Genomic DNA, 23,838 nt, shown 5'->3' with positions numbered 1-23,838 from the left:
TGGACGTGGTGGTGGTGTGTGTGGTGGTGGACGTGGTGGATGTGGTGGTGGTGGATGTGGTGGTGGTGGTGGTGGTGGTGGAGGACATGGTGGTGGTGGATGTGGTGGTGTTGTATGTGGTGGTGGTGGTGATGGACGTGGTGGTGGTGGACGTGGTATTGGTGGTGGACGTGGTGGTGGACGTGGTGGTGGTGTTGGATGTGGTGGTGGTGGTGGATGTGGTGGTGGTAGTGGATGTGGTGGTGGATGTGGTGGTGGTGGACATGGTGGTGGTGGTGGTAGTAGACATGGTGGTGTTGGTGGTAGTGGTGGTGGACGTGGTGGTGGACATGGTGGTGGTGGTGGACATGGTGGTGGTGGACGTGGTGGTGGTGATGGACGTGGTGGTGGTGTGTCTGGTGGTGGACGTGGTGGATGTGGTGGTGGTGGATGTGGTGGTGGGGGTGGTGGTGGAGGACATGGTGGTGGTGGACGTGGTGGTGGTGGACGTGGTGGTGTTGTATGTGGTGGTGGTGGTGATGGACGTGGTGGTGGTGGACGTGGTATTGGTGGTGGACGTGGTGGTGGACGTGGTGGTGGTGTTGGATGTGGTGGTGGTGGTGGATGTGGTGGTGGTAGTGGATGTGGTGGTGGTGGACATGGTGGTGGTGGTGGTAGTAGACATGGTGGTGTTGGTGGTAGTGGTGGTGGACGTGGTGGTGGTGGTGGACGTGGTGGTGGTGGTGGACATGGTGGTGGTGGTGGACATAGTGGTGGTGGACGTAGTGGTGGTGGATGTGGTGGTGGTGGTGGATGTAGTTGTGGATGTGGTGGTGGTAGTGGATGTGGTGGTGGTGGAGGTAGATGTGGTGGTCGTGGACGTGGTAGTGGCCTTGTGGTGGACGTGGTGGCGGCCATGGTGGTGGCAGTGGACATGGTCGTGGACATGGTGGTGGATGTGGTGGACATGGTGGTGGTGGACGTGGTGGTGGTGTGTGTGGTGGTGGACATGGTGGTGGTGGATGTGGTGGTGGTAAATGTGGTGGTGGACAAGGTGGTGGTGGACATGGTGGTGGTGGACGTGGTGGTGGATGTGGTGGTGTTGGTGGTGGACATGGTGGTGGTGGACGTGGTGGTGGTGGTAGTAGAGGTGGTGGACGTGGTGGTGGTGGACGAGGTGGTGGTCGAGGTGGGTGTGGTGGTGGACATGGTGGTGCTGGACGTAGTGGTGGTGGATGTAGTGGTGGATGTGATGGTGGTGGATGTGGTGGTGGTGGTGGAGGACATGGTGGTGGTGGATGTGGTGGTGGTGGACGTGGTGGTGTTGTATGTGGTGGTGGTGGTGGACATGGTAGTGGTGGACATGGTGGTGGACGTGGTGGTGGTGTTGGATGTGGTGGCGGATGTGGTGGTGGATGTGGTGGTGGTGGACATGGTGGTGGTAGTAGACATGGTGGTGTTGGTGGTAGTGGTGGTGGACGTGGTGGACATGGTGGTGGTGGTGGACATAGTGGTGGTGGACGTAGTGGTGGTGGATGTGGTGGTGGTGGATGTAGTTGTGGATGTGGTGGTGGTAGTGGATGTGGTGGTGGTGGAGGTAGATGTGGTCGTGGAAGTGGTAGTGACCTTGTGGTGGACGTGGTGGTGGCCATGGTGGTGGACATGGTCATGGACATGGTAGTGGATGTGGTGGACATGGTGGTGGTGGACATGGTGGTGGTGTGTGTGGTGGTTGACATGGTGGTGTTGGATGTGGTGGTGGTGGATGTGGTGGTGGTGGTGGTAGACAAGGTGGTGGACATGGTGGTGGTGGACGTGGTGGTGGCTGTGGTGGTGTTGGTGGTGGACATGGTGGTGGTGGACATGGTGGTGGTGGACGTGGTGGTGGTGATGGACGTGGTGGTGGTGTGTGTGGTGGTGGACGTGGTAGATGTGGTGGTGGTGGATGTGGTGGTGGGGGTGGTGGTGGAGGACATGGTGGTGGTGGATGTGGTGATGGTGGAGGTGGGTGTGGTGGTGGACATGGTGGTGGTAGATGTAGTGGTGGTGGACGTAGTGGTGGTGAATGTAGTGGTGGTTGTGGTGGTGGTGGTGGAAGTGGTGGTGGATGTGGTGGTGGTGGTGGAAGTGGTGGTGGATGTGGTGGTGGTGGTGGATGTGGTGGTGTTGGTGGTGGACATGGTGGTGGTGGTAGTGGACCTGGTGGTGTTGGTGGTAGTGGTGGTGGACGTAATGGTGGTGGACATGGTGGTGGTGGACGTAGTGGTAGTGGACATAGTGGCGTTGGACGTGGCGATAGTGGACAAAGAGGTGGTGGATAAGGTTGTGGTGGACGTGGTTGTGGTGGACATAGAGGTGGTGGATGTGGTTGTGGTGGACGTGGTTGTGGTGGACGTGGTGGTAGATGTGGGTGTGGATGTGGTGGTGGATGTGGTGATGGTGGTTGTGGCGTGGTGGTGGATGTGGTGGTTGTGGATGTGGTAGTGGTGGACGAGGTGGTGGTGGACGCGGTGGTGGTGGACGTGGTGGTGGTAGTTGTGGTGGTGGATGTGGTGATGGATGTGGTGGTAGTGGACATGGTGTTGGTGGATGTAGTGGTGCTGGATGTAGTGGTGGTGGATGTGGTGGTGGTGGACAAGGTGTTGGTGGACGTAGTGGTGGTGGACATAGTGGTGGTGGACATGGTGGTGGTGGGGGTGGTGGTGGTGGACGTGGTGGTGGTGCTGTGGTGGTGGTGGATGTGGTGGTGGACATGGTGGTGGTGGATGTGGTGGTGGTAGTAGAGGTGGTGGATATGGTGGTGGTGGACGTGGTGGTGGTGGACGCTGTGGTGGTGGAGAACGTGGTGGTGGTGGATGTAGTGGTGGATGTGGTGGTGGTAGTCGATGTGGTGGTGGAGGTAGACGTGGTGGTGGTAGAGGACATGGTAGTGGCTTTGTGGTGGATGTGATGGTGGCCGTGGTGGTGGTGGTGGACATGGTGGCAGTGGAGGTGGACATGATGGTGCTGGACATGGTGGTGGATGTGGTGGACATGGTGGTGGTGGATGTGGTGGTTGTGGATGTGGTGGTGGTGGGTGTAGTGGTGGCGGTGGACATGGTGCTGGTGGACATGGTGCTGGTGGTGGATGTGGTGGTGGTGGAGGTTGTGGTGGTGGACATGGTGGTGGTGGTGATAGTGAACAGTGGTGTTGGCGGTAGTAGTGGTGGACGTGGCGGTGGTGGACGTAGTGGTAGTGGATGTGGTGGTGGTGGACGTAGTGGTGGTGGATGTGGTTTTTGTGGCTGTGGCTGTGGTGGACGTGGTGCACGTGGTGTGGAGGTGGTAGTGGATGTGGTGGTAGTGGTGGTGGACATGGTGGTGGTGGACGCGGTGGTGGTGGACAGGGTGGTGGTGGACATGGTTTTGGTGGTGGATGTGGTGGTGGTGGATATGGTAGTGGTGGATGTGGTGGTGGTGGTGGATGTGGTGGTAGACGTGGTGGAGGTGGACATAGGGGTGGTGGATGTGCTTTTGGTGGATGTGGTTGTGGTGGACATGGTGGTGGTGGACCTGGTGGATGTGGTGGTGGATGTGGTGGTGGTGGTGGATGTGATGGTGGTTGATGTGTTGGTGGTGGACGCGGTTTTGGTGGGCGCGGTGGTGGTGGACGCGGTGGTGGTGGACGGGGTGGTGGTGGATGTGGTAGTGGTGGACGTGGTGGTGATGGACGTGGTGGTGGACATGGTGGTGGTGGTGGATGTGGTTGTGTTGGACGTGGTAGTGGTGGATGTGGTGGTGGTGGTGGATGTGGTGGTGGATGTGGTGGTGGTGGATCTGGTGGTGGTGGACGCGATGGTAGTGGACGTGGTGGTGGTGGACGTGGTGGTGGGGGACATGGTGGTGTTGGTGGTTGTTGGACCTGGGCCTCTTGGCAGGGTCATCCCTAAACTTTTTGCCTTCCTCCAATACTCTCTCTGACCTGTTTTTGTTGGTTTAATGACTCTGGGCACTTTTACCACTGCTGACCAGTGCTAAAGTGCATATGCTCTCCCTACTGTAAAGTGTACATGTGATTGATGTCCATGATTGGTTCATTGGATTTACTGTTAGTCCCCAGTAAAGTGCCCCAGGAGTGCCAGGGCTTGTAAATGCCAATACTGCTAGTGGGCCTGCAGCGCTGGTTGCGCCACCCACAGAAGCAGCCTTAAAATGTGTCTAGGGTCTGCCATGGCAGAACCTGCGTGCAGTCTGGTACTGTCATGCTGGCTGGGCAAGTGCACCCACTTGCCAGCCCCTAAACCTTCCCTTAACTTCATATTAGTCACCCCTATGGTAGGCCTGAGGGCAGGGTGCATTGTAAGTATAAGGTAGAACATGCCCTGATGTGTGTGGCATGTTCTAATAGTGAATTACTGCCAAATTCGTTTTTCACTATTGTAAGGCTACCAGTTCCCCTCTAGGCCAGATGGGCTGCTGGAATTATTACACTCTATAATCCCAGCAGGCTCAGGGAACATGGTAGAAATTAATGTTTAGTGTTGGAAATGGGATCCCTGGCTGGCCAGGGCTTTCGCCAAAGTCAGTCAGAGACCACCACTCCCAAGTCAAGGCAAGGGAGTTACACGCCAAGATAACCCCTGCTCACCCTCTAGGTAACGTGGCGCGAGCAGCAAGGCTAAACTTGGAGGCGATGTAGGCTAAGTATTTGCGCACGCACCCCAGCAACAACAACCAAAGGCCCACCACAAAGGAAACTCCACACAAGGTTATATAAAAAATAGCCTTTGTATTACACCAAAACACATTAGATAAAACACACACTTTACAATGTGCCAGAGGCACGGGCAGAATTTACAAGGGGGTATTTACAAGACAGGGCCACCTGGACCACTGTCAGGAATCGGAAGTAGCACTTTCAGAAATAGCACTTTAAAAGTATAAATCACTGTAGCACAAATATCAAAATACTGTACACAACCAGTAATCACTGGTAACAGGACCTCACTAGCACCACCTGCACTAGGGAGAAAACAACCACCTATGTATCACAATACCTGTAGGGGTGTAAGAGGAAAACACATGATGCAATGCATAACATTCATTCAGAGGTGTAAAGGCACATGACGCATAAACAATACATTCAGAGGTGCATAGAAAGTACAATTGCGCAAAACTCAGAAGTCACCACCTGTGACTGTCCATGTGTCCCAATGTCAGGGCCTAAACGTGGCAGCTGCCCACGAAGTGCTGGGCAGCTGTAAAGACAATGATGGGCCAACGCTGGAGCCTCACAGGCTCTGCCCAACCAACTGTCCCCTTGGAGCCTCACTGGGCTCTTCACAAACTGAGTGGCACCCTGAGCCTCTCGGGGCTCGCAAAGCAACTGTGGGCGCAAGAGCCTCTCTGGACTCTTAAAACAATATGGCCCCACGATCCTCTCAGGCTCTAAACAATAATGGCCGCCGTTGGAGTCCCCCTCCTGGGGACTTCGAAACAAAATTGGGGCACCTAGAGCCTCTCTGGGGCTCCAAACCACCAAGGTAATGCGGGCTGGTCGGTGGGGCCTCAGGGCCCTTGCACAAGATGCGGGGCAATCGGCGGAGCCCCCCTCCTGGGGACTCAAAATGACACTGCCCCCGGAGCCCGCTCAGGGCTCCACCAACAATTTCCCTCACTTCGGACTTTAAAGGGGGAGCGGCCCGCTGCCTTCCGGGGCCGCTCCTGAAGTATGCACGGGCCCCCACGGGGCCTTTACAGAGCACTGGGGCCCCCGCCTCGAGACGCCCACACTTCACTCACCGGGCTCTGCTGCGGGGGCTCCGAGGTTGCGCTGGGTTCCTGCGGCGTCTCTCTGCCGCCAGGACGCTTCTCTCTGGTGCTCCGGGGCTCTCCCTCGTCCACGGGAGCCCCGGTGAGGGAAAAGGGAAGACGCCGGCTTCTGTCCTCACCGGAGCGCGGGGTGGCCTCCCGTCCGCTTCCGGTTGCTTCTTTGTCCTGCCCCCGGCCTGCCTGACTTCCGGGTCACGGCTGTGGGGGCGGGACTTCTGTCGGGCCGCGCTCGGATTGGCCGGCCGGCAGGAATACTTCCGGGTCGTCGCGGGCAGCGCGGCGGCCCGGCTCCGGCACTTTTAGGCGGGGGCTCAATAAACCGAGGCAATGCCGGGTGGGCTCCGGCTTCTAATTAAAATATAAAGCGAGGTGGGTTCTCGCTATGGCGGCCAAGTCCCTGGCGAGGTGGGCACTCGCCAGAGGATTTCCAAATCTGCAACTCCAGCAGGCACACGCCGGGTGGGCACCGGCCTCTGCAGACAAAGCGCTCCCAGCGCTAGAGGGGTGACCACAGCGCTCCCAAGCGCTACAGGGCAAAAAAGGCAGCGCTCCCTGCGCTAAATGCAAAATAAAGCGCTCTTAAGCGCTAGAAGGGAAAAGCCAATCGCTCCTAGCGCTATAAATCAAATGCAGCGCTTCCAGGCACTGGAAGCTAGCAAAGTCCAGGCAAAGTCCTTAGGTAGGCAGGGGGGGGCAAGGCTGGGCCCAGAGCCAGCTCACTGGGTCTCCAGGCAGGGAGACACCCCAAGTGGCGGTCCTCTGGCCCAGCAGCAGCAGCAACAGCCCCCTCTGGATCCTGGAAGAGAACAACATCTGTGGGGACACAGCCCCATTTTTATACACCATTTCCCTTTGTCTGAGGGTGCAGAGTGGGGGCGGAACCAGTCGCAGCTGGTTCTTGAGTACTCTGATGGCCCAACCACCCATTCTATTCACTGGCAGGGCTTGGGTCATTAGACACACCACAGGGGGGCGGAGCCAGCATTGTGTGGGGAAAACCCAGCCCATCCAGGACACAGGTACACTCCTCCCACACATTACTCATGCAGATCTCCCACTCACCACCGGGCAGACCCATCCAGACTTCCTGGAGCCTGGCATGCCAGCCAGCTCCAGCCAATCACACGCCAGCACCCTCACAGCACACGTACAGCCATGTCTAGAAATGGCACTTCCCTACTAGACACATACATGCTGCATACACCGTTGCGCAGCATTCACTCACACGAGTTCACACATACCAGACTCAAGCCTGTACACCCCACGCATCAGGAACTACCAGGGACACATACATTCCCCATGCATTCCTATGGGCGGGCAGGCCTAGCTCAGCACATGCACTCAGAGTGCGCACGCACTTTCCACTGGGACACAGTGAAAGTGCGCAGAATCCCAAAAATCACCATTGCCAGGTCACCATTTCAAGCAAAAAGTCTAGGGGTGAACCTGCCCTAAGGGCCAAAGTCCAACACAACCCCCTTCCAGCCAAAACGCAGGGGAGACCAATCACCACCGTGATGGACTTCCCTGCTTGGGGCGATAGAACACGGACGCGGGCCCGCAACTGCAGGGACACCCTCCTGTTCTACGCCACGGTGAACCCATGGGATTCCTTCTAGAACCACTATCCCGACCAACTGGGCTACCCCACTGGTACTCCCGAGCTGTCCGCGGCCAGGACCAGGCCCTGGGCCACCCCGGTGCCACTGGTCCATGCCAATTCGCAGAGCGGGGGGTAGTAACCCCTGGCACATAGCGGCCATTTTCCACTCTTCCTGTCTGCAAGACAGGACTAGACTGCCACTGGTTCTCCAGCCTAGGGTCTACACCCTCAGGCGGACCAGGAGTCTCAGGGAAGGCTCTCCTCCCCCTACCTCTTTTTCTAGGGTTCCTCCTCCCTCTGCGAGGGGTACCCTTACAACGCCACTCCAACCCAGGGTTTAACCCCTCAGGTTGCACCGGGGTCAGAGGGGGGCTCTCCCACCCTCTGCACCCCCTTCCAGAGGTCTGCCCTCTCCCACCTGGAGAAGTTCCTCTGGAAGAAGAACCGGTCAGGACACTGGTTACAGTCGTCCTACCCTTCAGGTCAGGCTGATCCTGAACCTGGCCTTCCAACCTCTGGTCTAAAACCTTTGGTGAAACAATTGCCTGGCACTCCAGGACTTCTGGGGACTTACACTCCATCCCCCTGAGGCTAACAAATGAGACATATGCTGTGTGACTGTCTGTCTGGCGCAGATCTCCCATCCCCTGTCCACCTGACAGTGCGGGACGATCCCCCAGACCAGAAGTGGTGCCACCCGGGTCCCCCCAAGAAGATCTAGCCCAACTGGCTAGTCCCTGGTCCACTGGTGCATCCACTGGGGAACTCATCCCCCAATCACTCCTCGCGCTGGACTCCTGTACCCTCCCTACCGGAGCGGTACTGCCAGCCTCTAGAACCACAGGAGCTCTGGTTACAGACGCTCCAGGTCCTCTACTCACTAAGAGATCCTCCTCAAGTGGACTAACAGGACAGCCTAGGTCCCCAACCTGGTGTTCCCTACAGAAACCATCCAAGTCCTGAGGCAGGGCTTCGGGCGTCCGGGGAACCTCGGTCTCCCCCTCACTCCTGCTCCACTGAGCCAGGCAGTGAGCCCCTACACCCTCCTCGCTATCCTGGGACCTAGCTGGGCTACACTGAGCCTCTTCCACCACGCTGGGCTGGAAGATACCTGAACCACTACTTTTGGAGTCACTCCCTAATGACCCTAGAGAACCTTTATCACTCTCCCAGCGCTCTGCTTCCTCAGCAAGCGCCCAAGGACTAAGGGATTCAGACTTCAACAGGTGCTGGCGCAACTCTGGACAAACAACACTGAGCAATTGCTCCTTGAGAAACATATTCAGTACTCCGTCTTTCTCATCATCCGAGCTAGCCGCCAGCCAATCCCACATTGCATCAGAACAGTCATCCACAAAATACTTCCACTCCTGGTGGGGTGGTTTCCTAAGGTTCCTGAACTTCAACCTGTTCTCCTCCTCAAGGGAACAAGGGATCATACGTTGGGCACGGGGTAGGGGACTTCCTGCACTGAAGTCTAAATAGCTGCCACCACTGGACTCAGCCCTCCCTGGGGAATCCAGAAAATTAAAACTGCGCGCAGGGGATAGTCTATCCTCCAGAGCTACTTTGCCTCTGGTGGAGGCCCTCTCAGCCTCCTCTATCCTTTCCTGCGCTAAGACCATCTCGGTCTCTAGCTGTTGCTTCCTAAGCTCCAGCTGCGCCATAGCCTGGGCATGCTCCAACCTGAGCTTTTCTAAAGCCAGCTGGTGCTCCCTTTCTCTCCTCCTATCTTCCAGTGCCTCTGGGGACAGGGAAAGGGATGAGGCGCTGCCTCCTACACTGGACCCGGCAAGGGACTCCCTATCTATGGGGTCTCTACTCTCTACTGGCGTCCAGGTGCTGTCATCTTCTTCCTCCTCTTCTGAATCTTCAGGGCTCCCCACAGACCCACCACCCTCCTTGCGCTCACGATCCCAGTGACCATCGTGCCATCTGACCAGGCGGTCCCTAAGGTCGTACCAGTTTGACTCACCCCTCCCTAGGTCTCTCTCCTCACAGAACCTTACCAGCTCCCACGTACTGTAGGTATCTAGATCACTGAAATCAAAAACAAGATCCATTCTGGCAGACGTTCTAGAGACAAGATCACACAGGGAACCTAGGGGTCTGAGCTAACACAGGAGTACACAATTCACAAGGTATCAGCAAGCTCTCTACCCTAGAGAACTCCTACTCACTTGCTTAGTGCCACACACCATTCATCCACAAACAACCCTCCCCTCGGACTGGTAAGGCAGTTTCTACCACCCCTGATTCCTCAACCTGACCACAAGTGACACAGGTACCGACTCTGGGCGCAGGGTAGGGGACAAATGTACTGACACAATTGCACAATGATACCTTCAGGAGAAGAAAATATGAAACTTCCACAAAAAAAACAATCCCCTAAAATGTGGTCATCTAAAATGCAGAGTTTTGTGGTGCAGCCAGCCGCTACTAAGGTACAAGGCAAACACAAATCCTTATCCCACCGCTTGCCGCCAATGTTGGAAATGGGATCCCTGGCTGGCCAGGGCTTTCGCCAAAGTCAGTCAGAGACCACCACTCCCAAGTCAGGGCAAGGGAGTTACACGCCAAGATAACCCCTGCTCACCCTCTAGGTAACGTGGCGCGAGCAGCAAGGCTAAACTTGGAGGCGATGTAGGCTAAGTATTTGCGCACGCACCCCAGCAACAACAACCAAAGGCCCACCACAAAGGAAACTCCACACAAGGTTATATAAAAAATAGCCTTTGTATTACACCAAAACACATTAGATAAAACACACACTTTACAATGTGCCAGAGGCACGGGCAGAATTTACAAGGGGGTATTTACAAGACAGGGCCACCTGGACCACTGTCAGGAATCGGAAGTAGCACTTTCAGAAATAGCACTTTAAAAGTATAAATCACTGTAGCACAAATATCAAAATAGTGTACACAACCAGTAATCACTGGTAACAGGACCTCACTAGCACCACCTGCACTAGGGAGAAAACAACCACCTATGTATCACAATACCTGTAGGGGTGTAAGAGGAAAACACATGATGCAATGCATAACATTCATTCAGAGGTGTAAAGGCACATGACGCATAAACAATACATTCAGAGGTGCATAGAAAGTACAATTGCGCAAAACTCAGAAGTCACCACCTGTGACTGTCCATGTGTCCCAATGTCAGGGCCTAAACGTGGCAGCTGCCCACGAAGTGCTGGGCAGCTGTAAAGACAATGATGGGCCAACGCTGGAGCCTCACAGGCTCTGCCCAACCAACTGTCCCCTTGGAGCCTCACTGGGCTCTTCACAAACTGAGTGGCACCCTGAGCCTCTCGGGGCTCGCAAAGCAACTGTGGGCGCAAGAGCCTCTCTGGACTCTTAAAACAATATGGCCCCACGATCCTCTCAGGCTCTAAACAATAATGGCCGCCGTTGGAGTCCCCCTCCTGGGGACTTCGAAACAAAATTGGGGCACCTAGAGCCTCTCTGGGGCTCCAAACCACCAAGGTAATGCGGGCTGGTCGGTGGGGCCTCAGGGCCCTTGCACAAGATGCGGGGCAATCGGCGGAGCCCCCCTCCTGGGGACTCAAAATGACACTGCCCCCGGAGCCCGCTCAGGGCTCCACCAACAATTTCCCTCACTTCGGACTTTAAAGGGGGAGCGGCCCGCTGCCTTCCGGGGCCGCTCCTGAAGTATGCACGGGCCCCCACGGGGCCTTTACAGAGCACTGGGGCCCCCGCCTCGAGACGCCCACACTTCACTCACCGGGCTCTGCTGCGGGGGCTCCGAGGTTGCGCTGGGTTCCTGCGGCGTCTCTCTGCCGCCAGGACGCTTCTCTCTGGTGCTCCGGGGCTCTCCCTCGTCCACGGGAGCCCCGGTGAGGGAAAAGGGAAGACGCCGGCTTCTGTCCTCACCGGAGCGCGGGGTGGCCTCCCGTCCGCTTCCGGTTGCTTCTTTGTCCTGCCCCCGGCCTGCCTGACTTCCGGGTCACGGCTGTGGGGGCGGGACTTCTGTCGGGCCGCGCTCGGATTGGCCGGCCGGCAGGAATACTTCCGGGTCGTCGCGGGCAGCGCGCCGGCCCGGCTCCGGCACTTTTAGGCGGGGGCTCAATAAACCGAGGCAATGCCGGGTGGGCTCCGGCTTCTAATTAAAATATAAAGCGAGGTGGGTTCTCGCTATGGCGGCCAAGTCCCTGGCGAGGTGGGCACTCGCCAGAGGATTTCCAAATCGGCAACTCCAGCAGGCACACGCCGGGTGGGCACCGGCCTCTGCAGACAAAGCGCTCCCAGCGCTAGAGGGGTGACCACAGCGCTCCCAAGCGCTACAGGGCAAAAAAGGCAGCGCTCCCTGCGCTAAATGCAAAATAAAGCGCTCTTAAGCGCTAGAAGGGAAAAGCCAATCGCTCCTAGCGCTATAAATCAAATGCAGCGCTTCCAGGCACTGGAAGCTAGCAAAGTCCAGGCAAAGTCCTTAGGTAGGCAGGGGGGGGCAAGGCTGGGCCCAGAGCCAGCTCACTGGGTCTCCAGGCAGGGAGACACCCCAAGTGGCGGTCCTCTGGCCCAGCAGCAGCAGCAACAGCCCCCTCTGGATCCTGGAAGAGAACAACATCTGTGGGGACACAGCCCCATTTTTATACACCATTTCCCTTTGTCTGAGGGTGCAGAGTGGGGGCGGAACCAGTCGCAGCTGGTTCTTGAGTACTCTGATGGCCCAACCACCCATTCTATTCACTGGCAGGGCTTGGGTCATTAGACACACCACAGGGGGGCGGAGCCAGCATTGTGTGGGGAAAACCCAGCCCATCCAGGACACAGGTACACTCCTCCCACACATTACTCATGCAGATCTCCCACTCACCACCGGGCAGACCCATCCAGACTTCCTGGAGCCTGGCATGCCAGCCAGCTCCAGCCAATCACACGCCAGCACCCTCACAGCACACGTACAGCCATGTCTAGAAATGGCGCTTCCCTACTAGACACATACATGCTGCATACACCGTTGCGCAGCATTTACTCACACGAGTTCACACATACCAGACTCAAGCCTGTACACCCCACGCATCAGGAACTACCAGGGACACATACATTCCCCATGCATTCCTATGGGCGGGCAGGCCTAGCTCAGCACATGCACTCAGAGTGCGCACGCACTTTCCACTGGGACACAGTGAAAGTGCGCAGAATCCCAAAAATCACCATTGCCAGGTCACCATTTCAAGCAAAAAGTCTAGGGGTGAACCTGCCCTAAGGGCCAAAGTCCAACATTTAGTATGCCTGAACTCAGAATAATAAAATACTTCTTTTAGTAAAGTTTATTTTAATATCCTGTGTTTGCAAATGCTACTTTTAGAAAGCTAGCATTTGCTTGTCTAACCATTTCAGCCCGCCTCTGCTTTTGTGTGTATCTGACTGTCTGAGTGTGTGAGTGACAGGGCTGGGAGTTGACAGGTGGTGAATAGCAGGATGACACCTTAGTGGGTGGTGGGAGTTTCCCCTGAATGATGCATCAGGCTGTGCTCTGCCTCCACAATGCTGGCTCCGCCCTCCTGGGGAGCGACTGATGACTCAGCCTGCACCTGGCCCAGGAAGGACTGAAGCTTGTCAACAAAGTGCTCAGGCTGCCCCTGTCCTCACAATGCCGGCTCCGCCCCCCTGGAGAGCGGCTGATGTGCCTGCCCTCACACTGAATGCAGAAGCAGAAGTACCCACCACAAATGCTCAGGAGCTGAGAGCAGTTAGGCAAAGGCCCCCCTGGCCTGTAAGAACAACAGAAACTGGGTATAAAAGTAGGAGCCCTGCTCCTTGTAAATTAGAATCCTGTTTCACCACGAAGGACCTCTGCCCGACTAGAAGGAGAAGAGACGCTGGGAGGACTGGCCTGCTGCTTGCCTTGCTGAGAAAGGAGAGGAAAAGACTTGATGAGAAAAGACTTTGCTGCTTTGTGCTTGAACATTCTCCAAGGGCTTGATTGAGCTTGCCCCCTGACCTGAGCCACAGGACCATCTGGCTCAACCTGCCCTCTGCTCGTCTGCCGGTATTTATCCGGGATTTCTACCACTGCCGGAGCTGTGACCTTGGTGCCCCCCAGCCCCTCCCTGAGGCCGTGACCGAATGTGTCTACTCGTCCCCGCCAAGGAAGAGCTCCGCTCCTTTGAGCCGCTCTTCCCCCGCTGAGAAGATCGCTGTGTTGACCGCCTGGGAAGGCTCGCTGCTGTGGTGCCCCTCAGCCCCTCCTCGAGGCCATGATCACCGGTTTCCCCGTCCCTGCCGAGGGAGAGCCTCGCTCTGCTGAGCCGCTCCCCCTCCGCCGAGGGAAACCACTGAACCCACCGCCCACGGAGGCTCGCTGTTGTGCCTCACCCTCCCGCCAGAAATCCCCACCGGACGTGAACAGACCCAGGGGACAAACCTCCGCTGTCCGGACGCCTCGGGTGCCAGCCTCGCTCTGCCTGAGCCGCTGGGCACCCCGCATCTGCCACCGGAGGAAAAGCCGCCACCGAGACCGTCATCGGGCTCGGGCCCGCAACGTTTGTTCTCCCCCTTTTTGTTTGCTACCAGCCTGCCTACAAGTGCCCCCGGCCTCCAGATCAGCTGTGGTGCGAGCCGCCCTTTCCAGCTGACTCGCACCGCTCTCTGTGCCTGCTCGCGGCGCCGCTCCGCTCTGTGCGAGCGCTTCAGCCCCTCCCGCTGGAATCCGATCCAGGCGGGCAAGAGAAGTCGCAGGCTGCATCCAGCGCCCCGGCCACAGTGACAGGAGCGGCCCCAGGTCCTTTGGCCCTTGCCTTCCGTGGGCCGCTCTGAGGCCAGCACTAACCCCCGCCTGAGTCCCCCAGACCCGTGGGGGCCGTGCGCATCACCAGCCCCGGCGGGGCCGAACGCGTCCCACGCGGGAAGCGTGAGCTTTGGGCGGTCAGGCCCCGATCTCGGCCCGGAACGGGCAGAAAGTATCCCGGAGCCCCTGGGCCGGCTGCAACCAGCTAAAGAGGAGCAGTGTGACCCCCAATATTCCCCAGGACGCAAGAGAACACTCCTGAAAGGTACACTGCAGGGAAACATCCGTTTTAAAGACTGAAAGTACATTTTGAACTACAACCAAAAGAGAGCTTGCCTATTTACAACCTGTGGGCATACAGAAACGTTATTTGATCTTGTAATAAGTCTGATCTAAAGAGTATATATAATTTTTACATAAAGAAGCGTATTTTTATATACTCACAGCCTGGTGTCCATTTGTGGGGGGATTGGTATATTTTACTGTGTGTGTGATTACAAATGCTTAACTGAATAACGCCTGAAGAATAGCCTTGGCTGCTCACGCCACGCACCTAGAGGGTGAGCAAGGGTAATTCTGAGGGGTCATCCTTTGCCCTGACTTAGAGGAGAGGGTCCCTGCTTGTCACAAGTACCTACTTGCGCCAACCAGAGACCCCCAATTCTAACATTGGACGCAGTGGTGAGGATTTGCAAATTTCCATTTGTAGTTTACATACAGTGAATTACTGATCACCACATAGTGAGAGCAGATCTATAACGCAGCCACAGGTTTCCATTTTTATAATTTTGCTGGGAAATCTCCATGTGCTGGTGAAACGTCATGCCTGGTTCAGTGAGGATGGAAAAGGCAGCAACCAGATGCCTGTCGCCAGAGGAGTTGGCAGACAGGGCAGCAACCAGGGCACATGAAATGGAGATGGCGATATTAAAAGGATAAATGGAAATGGACAAGCACAAATTGGCAATGGAAAGACAAAAATTAGCCATGGAGGCGCTTAAACGCCAAAGAGATCACTACTTGAGGATGAAAGAAATTGATTTGGAGCTTGAAGCCAGGAGGGCTTCAGCCCAACATCCAGAGATTTGTGTAGCTCGCAGATTGAGCTTTGCTGAGTTGGAGGTGGAGTCCAGCTCAGCTGGTGGCAGCAACATTCAGGTATCTAGAGCTAACAGCATAGTGCGCGCACCTAGAGATATGGCACCTGACTTGGAGGGGGTTAACTTACACCAGGAGGTTCAAGGGCATGAGGTAGCTCCAGTAGTGCGCAGCGTCCCTGAAGGGAATAGGGTAGCTGGCGTAGGAGTTCATGGTCCTAGTGGTGGGAGGGATTCCCCCATGGTTGAGGTCCTGGTGGGTGAGTGTAAGGACCGCCCAGAAGAGTGTGGGTTGTGTGACAGAGACAGTCCGCTACTGTCTGGCCAGTCTCAGGAGAATGGTGTGGAGTATGTGTGTGAGGCGCTGGATGGTGAGGTGAAGGATAGTTTGGTTAACCCTGCTAGGGGGCTGTGTAATCCAATAGTGGGAGAGCATATTGTAAGTCCCAGTTTTCCAGAGCTATGCCAACACCTGTTTGAGAGTGAGTTCTCTGACCCCAGGGAACTCACATTGGAGGCAGACCTTGTGGTGGATTCCAGAGGGTCTGGAGAGGCATTGGGGTGTGATCCTGTGGGGAGTGGCTCAGGTATCTTCCAGCCCAGAGTGGTGGAAGTGGCGCAGAGTAGCCCAGCTAGGTCCTGTAGTATTGAGAGGGGTGTAGGGCCTCACGTCCTGTCCTTAAGGGGAAGGAGTGAGAATGGGTTTTGTCCCGGTAGTGCCCAACCTCAGTCTCAGAGCCTGGATGGTTCTTTAAGGGAACACCAGGTGGGGAGCCTAGGCTGTCCGGAGGAGTCACCCTCTGAGGGGGATCCCCCAGTGGCTAGAGAACGTGGAGGCTCTGTAAACAGAGGTCCAGTAGTTCTGGTATCCGGCAGTACCGCTCCATTTGGGAGGGTGCAGAGGTCCAGATGGAGGGGCGAGAGGGGGAAAGAGTTCCCAGTGGAAGAACCAGTGGGTCAGGGGCCAGCCAGCAGGGTGGCGTCCCCAGTGAATGACCATGGGGACACCACTTCTGTCCTGGGGGATCTTCCCACACTGTCAGAGGGACAGAGGCTGGGAGATCTGCGCCAGGCAGACTGTCGCACGGCACAGGAGCGATGTGCCACCCTCAGGGGGGGCATGCGTGCTCCCCGGGAAGTCCTGGTGCGCCAGGCAATTGTTCAACTGCAGGGTTGGGTCCCTGAGTTGGAGAGCCAGGTTCAGGTATTGTCTGACCTGGAGGGTGGGACCACTGTAATCAGTGTCCTGACCCATGTCACTTCTAGGGGTACCACTCCAGTTGGGAGTGGGCCGGACCCTGGAAGGGGGTGCAGAGGGAGGGAGTCCTTGCCTCTGACCCCGGTGCAGTTTGAGGGTTTAGACCCTAGGGTAGAGGGCCAGGTGCAGGGTGTCCCCCCTGACCTGGTGCCCCAGTTACAGGATAGCACCCCTGAACTGGTGGGCAAATTGTGCCGGTCACCTGCCACAGGTGCCCTGACAATTCTGGAAGGGGGTACCACTCCAGGTGGGAGGGTACAGAGCCCCAAAGAGGAGGACTGGGTGTGGGAGAGGCCACCCCAGTGTTGGGTCCAGCTGCTAGGTACAGGCCTGGGGTTGGTGGGTCAGTGCCAGGATGACATACCTGACCTGACAGGAGGGAGAGTAGACAAAGGGTGCCAAGCACCTGGGGCTACTGCCCCCCACTCACTAATGCCACAGAGGTTTGGGAGCCCTGAGAGGCATGAGGCCTGGGTCTCAGCCCTGACTACTGTCAGTGGCCACTGTGATTTGATGACTGCCTGTTGGGACACACCTGTGAGCCAGTTAAGGTTAGAGGCTGCACAGGTGGTGTCCACAGAGGAAGAAAAGGGTGCCCCAGGGATTGGCTTGGTGGACCATGAGAGTATGGACAGAGGATTTGAAATAGGTTCAGATTGGCGTAGAACTGGAATGTGCCCCTGCTGTTGCGGGCCAGGTCCAGGTTCTATCGCCCAAAGCAGGGAAGCCCATCACAGTGGTGATTGGTCTACCCTGCGTTTTGGCTGGAAGGGGGTTGTGTTGGACCTGGGCCTCTTGGCAGGGTCATCCCTAAACTTTTGGCCTTCCTCCAATACTCTCTCTGACCTGTTTTTGTTGGTTTAATGACTCTGGGCACTTTTACCACTGCTGACCAGTGCTAAAGTGCATATGCTCTCCCTACTGTAAAGTGTACATGTGATTGATGTCCATGATTGGTTCATTGGATTTACTGTTAGTCCCCAGTAAAGTGCCCCAGGAGTGCCAGGGCTTGTAAATGCCAATACTGCTAGTGGGCCTGCAGCGCTGGTTGCGCCACCCACAGAAGCAGCCTTAAAATGTGTCTAGGGTCTGCCATGGCAGAACCTGCGTGCAGTCTGGTACTGTCATGCTGGCTGGGCAAGAGCACCCACTTGCCAGCCCCTAAACCTTCCCTTAACTTCATATTAGTCACCCCTATGGTAGGCCTGAGGGCAGGGTGCATTGTAAGAATAAGGTAGAACATGCCCTGATGTGTGTGGCATGTTCTAATAGTGAATTACTGCCAAATTCGTTTTTCACTATTGTAAGGCTACCAGTTCCCCTCTAGGCCAGATGGGCTGCTGGAATTATTACACTCTATAATCCCAGCAGGCTCAGGGAACATGGTAGAAATTAATGTTTAGTATGCCTGAACTCAGAATAATAAAATACTTCTTTTAGTAAAGTTTATTTTAATATCCTGTGTTTGCAAATGCTACTTTTAGAAAGCTAGCATTTGCTTGTCTAACCATTTCAGCCCGCCTCTGCTTTTGTGTGTATCTGACTGTCTGAGTGTGTGAGTGACAGGGCTGGGAGTTGACAGGTGGTGAATAGCAGGATGACACCTTAGTGGGTGGTAGGAGTTTCCCCTGAATGATGCATCAGGCTGTGCTCTGCCTCCACAATGCTGGCTCCGCCCTCCTGGGGAGCGACTGATGACTCAGCCTGCACCTGGCCCAGGAAGGACCGAAGCTTGTCAACAAAGTGCTCAGGCTGCCCCTGTCCTCACAATGCCGGCTCCGCCCCCCTGGAGAGCGGCTGATGTGCCTGCCCTCACACTGAATGCAGAAGCAGAAGTACCCACCACAAATGCTCAGGAGCTGAGAGCAGTTAGGCAAAGGCCCCCCTGGCCTGTAAGAACAAAAGAAACTGGGTATAAAAGTAGGAGCCCTGCTCCTTGTAAATTAGAATCCTGTTTCACCACGAAGGACCTCTGCCCGACTAGAAGGAGAAGAGACGCTGGGAGGACTGGCTTGCTGCTTGCCTTGCTGAGAAAGGAGAGGAAAAGACTTGATGAGAAAAGACTTTGCTGCTTTGTGCTTGAACATTCTCCAAGGGCTTGATTGAGCTTGCCCCCTGACCTGAACCACAGGACCATCTGGCTCAACCTGCCCTCTGCTCGTCTGCCGGTATTTATCCGGGATTTCTACCACTGCCGGAGCTGTGACCTTGGTGCCCCCCAGCCCCTCCCTGAGGCCGTGACCGACTGTGTCTACTCGTCCCCGCCGAGGAAGAGCTCCGCTCCGTTGAGCCGCTCTTCCCCCGCTGAGAAGATCGCTGTGTTGACCGCCTGGGAAGGCTCGCTGCTGTGGTGCCCCTCAGCCCCTCCTCGAGGCCGTGATCACCGGTTTCCCCGTCCCTGCCGAGGGAGAGCCCCGCTCTGCTGAGCCGCTCCCCCTCCGCCGAGGGAAACCACTGAACCCACCGCCCACGGAGGCTCGCTGTTGTGCCTCACCCTCCCGCCAGAAACCCCCACCGGACGTGAACAGACCCAGGGGACAAACCTCCGCTGTCCGGACGCCTCGGGTGCCAGCCTCGCTCTGCCTGAGCCGCTGGGCCCCCCGCATCTGCCACCGGAGGAAAAGCCGCCACCGAGACCGTCATCGGGCTCGGGGCCCGCAACGTTTGTTCTCCCCCTTTTTGTTTGCTGCCAGCCTGCCTACAAGTGCCCCCGGCCTCCAGATCAGCTGTGGTGCGAGCCGCCCTTTCCAGCTGACTCGCACCGCTCTCTGTGCCTGCTCGCGGCGCCGCTCCGCTCTGTGCGAGCGCTTCAGCCCCTCCCGCTGGAATCCGATCCAGGCGGGCAAGAGAAGTCGCAGGCTGCATCCAGCGCCCCGGCCACAGTGACAGGAGCGGCCCCAGGTCCTTTGGCCCTTGCCTTCCGTGGGCTGCTCTGAGGCCAGCACTAACCCCCGCCTGAGTCCCCCAGACCCGTGGGGGCCGTGCGCATCACCAGCCCCGGCGGGGCCGAACGCGTCCCACGCGGGAAGCGTGAGCTTTGGGCGGTCGGGCCCCGATCTCGGCCCGGAACGGGCAGAAAGTATCCCGGAGCCCCTGGGCTGGCTGCAACCAGCTAAAGAGGAGCAGTGTGACCCCCAATATTCCCCAGGACGCAAGAGAACACTCCTGAAAGGTACACTGCAGGGAAACATCCGTTTTAAAGACTGAAAGTACATTTTTAACTACAACCAAAAGAGAGCTTGCCTATTTACAACCTGTGGGCATACAGAAACGTTAATTGATCTTGTAATAAGTCTGATCTAAAGAGTATATATAATTTTTACATAAAGAAGCGTATTTTTATATACTCACAGCCTGGTGTCCATTTGTGGGGGGATTGGTATATTTTACTGTGTGTGTGATTACAAATGCTTAACTGAATAACGCCTGAAGAATAGCCTTGGCTGCTCACGCCACGCACCTAGAGGGTGAGCAAGGGTAATTCTGAGGGGTCATCCTTTGCCCTGACTTAGAGGAGAGGGTCCCTGCTTGTCACAAGTACCTACTTGCGCCAACCAGAGACCCCCAATTCTAACAGTGGTGGACCTGGTAGTGGTGGCTGTGGTGGTGGTGGAGGACGTGGGGGTGATGGATATGGTGGTGGTGGATGTGGTGGTTGTGGACATGGTGGTGATGGATGTGGTGGTGGTGGAGGACATGGGGGTGGACATGGTCGTGGGTGTGGTGGTGGTGGATGTGGTGGTGGTGGACATGGTGATGGTGGATTTGGTGGTGGTGGATGTGGTGGTGGATATGGAGGTGGTGGAAGTGGTGGTTGTGGACATGGTGGTAATAGACGTGGTGGTGATGGATGTGGTGGTTGTGGACATGGTGGTGATGGACATTGTTGGTGGTGGACATGGTGGTGGTGTACATGGTGGTGGTGGATGTGGTGGTGGTGGATGTGGTGGTGGTGGGTGTGGTGGTGGACATTTTTTTTTTGTATGTTCTTATATAGCGCTCGAATCACCGGGAGGCATCTCGGCGCTTGCCTTGGGAACCCGTTCTGGCTTTTCCCTGTGAGATAGCCCCTACAGGGCATCCCCAAGGTGAAAGCCAGGCATCCCGCCGCGGGGGGCCATTGTGGAGATTAAGCAAGCTTAATGCTCAGAGTTGCAGAGTGAGAACCCATGGTTTGGGCAGGCACCGGAGCGAGAATTATCGAGTCCGTGGACATTTCAGCTCAAGACCCTGCCGCATCGGGAATTGAACCCTGGTCCGGGGTCTGACCTCTGCTCCAGGGTCTGCCTGCTCTAACCAGTGAGCCACCCTTCTCCACATGGCAGTGGTGCGTGGTGGTGGTGGACGTGGTGGTTGTGGACATGGTGGTTGTGGACATGGTGGTGATGGATGTGGTGGTGATGGATGTTGTGGTAATGGACATTGTTGGTCGTGGACATTGTTGGTGGTGGACATTGTTGGTGGTGGTGGACTTGGTGGTGGTGGACATGGTGGTGGTGCATGTGGTGGGCATGGTGGTGGTGGACATGGTGGTGGTGGACGTGGTGGTGGATGTGGTGGTGGACATGGTGGTGGTGCATGTGGTGGGCATGGTGGTGGTGGACATGGTGGTGGATGTGGTGGTGGACATGGTGGTGGACATGGTGGTGGATGTGGTGGACATGGTGGTGGATGTGGTGGACATGGTGGTGGAGGTGGTGGTGTTCGTGGTGATGGACGTGGTGGTGGACGTGGTGGTGGTGGACATGGTGGGGGTAGACATGGTGGTGGATGTGGTGGTGGTGGATGTAGTGGACGTGGTGGTGGTGGATGTGGCGGCGGGGGATGTGGTGGACATGGTGGTGGACGTGGTGGTGGTGGACATCGTGGTGGATGTGGTGGTGTTGGTGGTAGACATGGTGGTGTTGGACATGGGGGTGGTGGACGTGGTGGTGGTGGTAGTAGAGGTGGTGGAGGTGGTGGTGGTGGATGTGGCGGTGGATGTGGTGATTGTGGACGTGGTGGTGGTGGGTGACATGGTGGTGGTGGGGGACATGGTGGTGGTGGTGGACATGGGGTGGTTGTGGTGGTGGTGGTGGATGTGGTGGTGATGGACGTGGTGGTGGACATGGTGGTGGTGGTGGATGTGGTTGTGTTGGACGTGGTAGTGGTGGATGTGGTGGTGGTGGTGGATGTGGTGGTGGATGTGGTGGTGGTGGATCTGGTGGTGGTGGACGCGATGGTAGTGGACATGGTGGTGGTGGACGTGGTGGTGGGGGACATGGTGGTGTTGGTGGTTGTTGGACCTGGGCCTCTTGGCAGGGTCATCCCTAAACATTTTGCCTTCCTCCAATACTCTCTCTGACCTGTTTTTGTTGGTTTAATGACTCTGGGCACTTTTACCACTGCTGACCAGTGCTAAAGTGCATATGCTCTCCCTACTGTAAAGTGTACATGTGATTGATGTCCATGATTGGTTCATTGGATTTACTGTTAGTCCCCAGTAAAGTGCCCCAGGAGTGCCAGGGCTTGTAAATGCCAATACTGCTAGTGGGCCTGCAGCGCTGGTTGCGCCACCCACAGAAGCAGCCTTAAAATGTGTCTAGGGTCTGCCATGGCAGAACCTGTGTGCAGTCTGGTACTGTCATGCTGGCTGGGCAAGTGCACCCACTTGCCAGCCCCTAAACCTTCCCTTAACTTCATATTAGTCACCCCTATGGTAGGCCTGAGGGCAGGGTGCATTGTAAGTATAAGGTAGAACATGCCCTGATGTGTGTGGCATGTTCTAATAGTGAATTACTGCCAAATTCGTTTTTCACTATTGTAAGGCTACCAGTTCCCCTCTAGGCCAGATGGGCTGCTGGAATTATTACACTCTATAATCCCAGCAGGCTCAGGGAACATGGTAGAAATTAATGTTTAGTATGCCTGAACTCAGAATAATAAAATACTTCTTTTAGTAAAGTTTATTTTAATATCCTGTGTTTGCAAATGCTACTTTTAGAAAGCTAGCATTTGCTTGTCTAACCATTTCAGCCCGCCTCTGCTTTTGTGTGTATCTGACTGTCTGAGTGTGTGAGTGACAGGGCTGGGAGTTGACAGGTGGTGAATAGCAGGATGACACCTTAGTGGGTGGTGGGAGTTTCCCCTGAATGATGCATCAGGCTGTGCTCTGCCTCCACAATGCTGGCTCCGCCCTCCTGGGGAGCGACTGATGACTCAGCCTGCACCTGGCCCAGGAAGGACCGAAGCTTGTCAACAAAGTGCTCAGGCTGCCCCTGTCCTCACATGCCGGCTCCGCCCCCCTGGAGAGCGGCTGATGTGCCTGCCCTCACACTGAATGCAGAAGTAGAAGTACCCACCACAAATGCTCAGGAGCTGAGAGCAGTTAGGCAAAGGCCCCCCTGGCCTGTAAGAACAAAAGAAACTGGGTATAAAAGTAGGAGCCCTGCTCCTTGTAAATTAGAATACTGTTTCACCACGAAGGACCTCTGCCCGACTAGAAGGAGAAGAGACGCTGGGAGGACTGGCCTGCTGCTTGCCTTGCTGAGAAAGGAGAGGAAAAGACTTGATGAGAAAAGACTTTGCTGCTTTGTGCTTGAACATTCTCCAAGGGCTTGATTGAGCTTGCCCCCTGACCTGAGCCACAGGACCATCTGGCTCAACCTGCCCTCTGCTCGTCTGCCGGTATTTATCCGGGATTTCTACCACTGCCGGAGCTGTGACCTTGGTGCCCCCCAGCCCCTCCCTGAGGCCGTGACCGACTGTGTCTACTCGTCCCCGCCGAGGAAGAGCTCCGCTCCGTTGAGCCGCTCTTCCCCCGCTGAGAAGATCGCTGTGTTGACCGTCTGGGAAGGCTCGCTGCTGTGGTGCCCCTCAGCCCCTCCTCGAGGCCGTGATCACCGGCTTCCCCGTCCCTGCCGAGGGAGAGCCCCGCTCTGCTGAGCCGCTCCCCCTCCGCCGAGGGAAACCACTGAACCCACCGCCCACGGAGGCTCGCTGTTGTCCCTCACCCTCCCGCCAGAAATCCCCACCGGACGTGAACAGACCCAGGGGACAGACCTCCGCAGTCCGGACACCTCGGGTGCCAGCCTCGCTCTGCCTGAGCCGCTGGGCACCCCGCATCTGCCACCGGAGGAAAAGCCGCCACCGAGACCGTCATCGGGCTCGGGGCCCGCAACGTTTGTTCTCCCCCTTTTTGTTTGCTGCCAGCCTGCCAACAAGTGCCCCCGGCCTCCAGATCAGCTGTGGTGCGAGCCGCCCTTTCCAGCTGACTCGCACCGCTCTCTGTGCCTGCTCGCGGCGCCGCTCCGCTCTGTGCGAGCGCTTCAGCCCCTCCCGCTGGAATCCGA

Source organism: Lissotriton helveticus, chromosome 4_1 (genome assembly GCF_964261635.1).
Source record: "Lissotriton helveticus chromosome 4_1, aLisHel1.1, whole genome shotgun sequence".
Taxonomy (NCBI): domain Eukaryota; kingdom Metazoa; phylum Chordata; class Amphibia; order Caudata; family Salamandridae; genus Lissotriton; species Lissotriton helveticus.
This window is presented reverse-complemented; position numbering follows the sequence as displayed.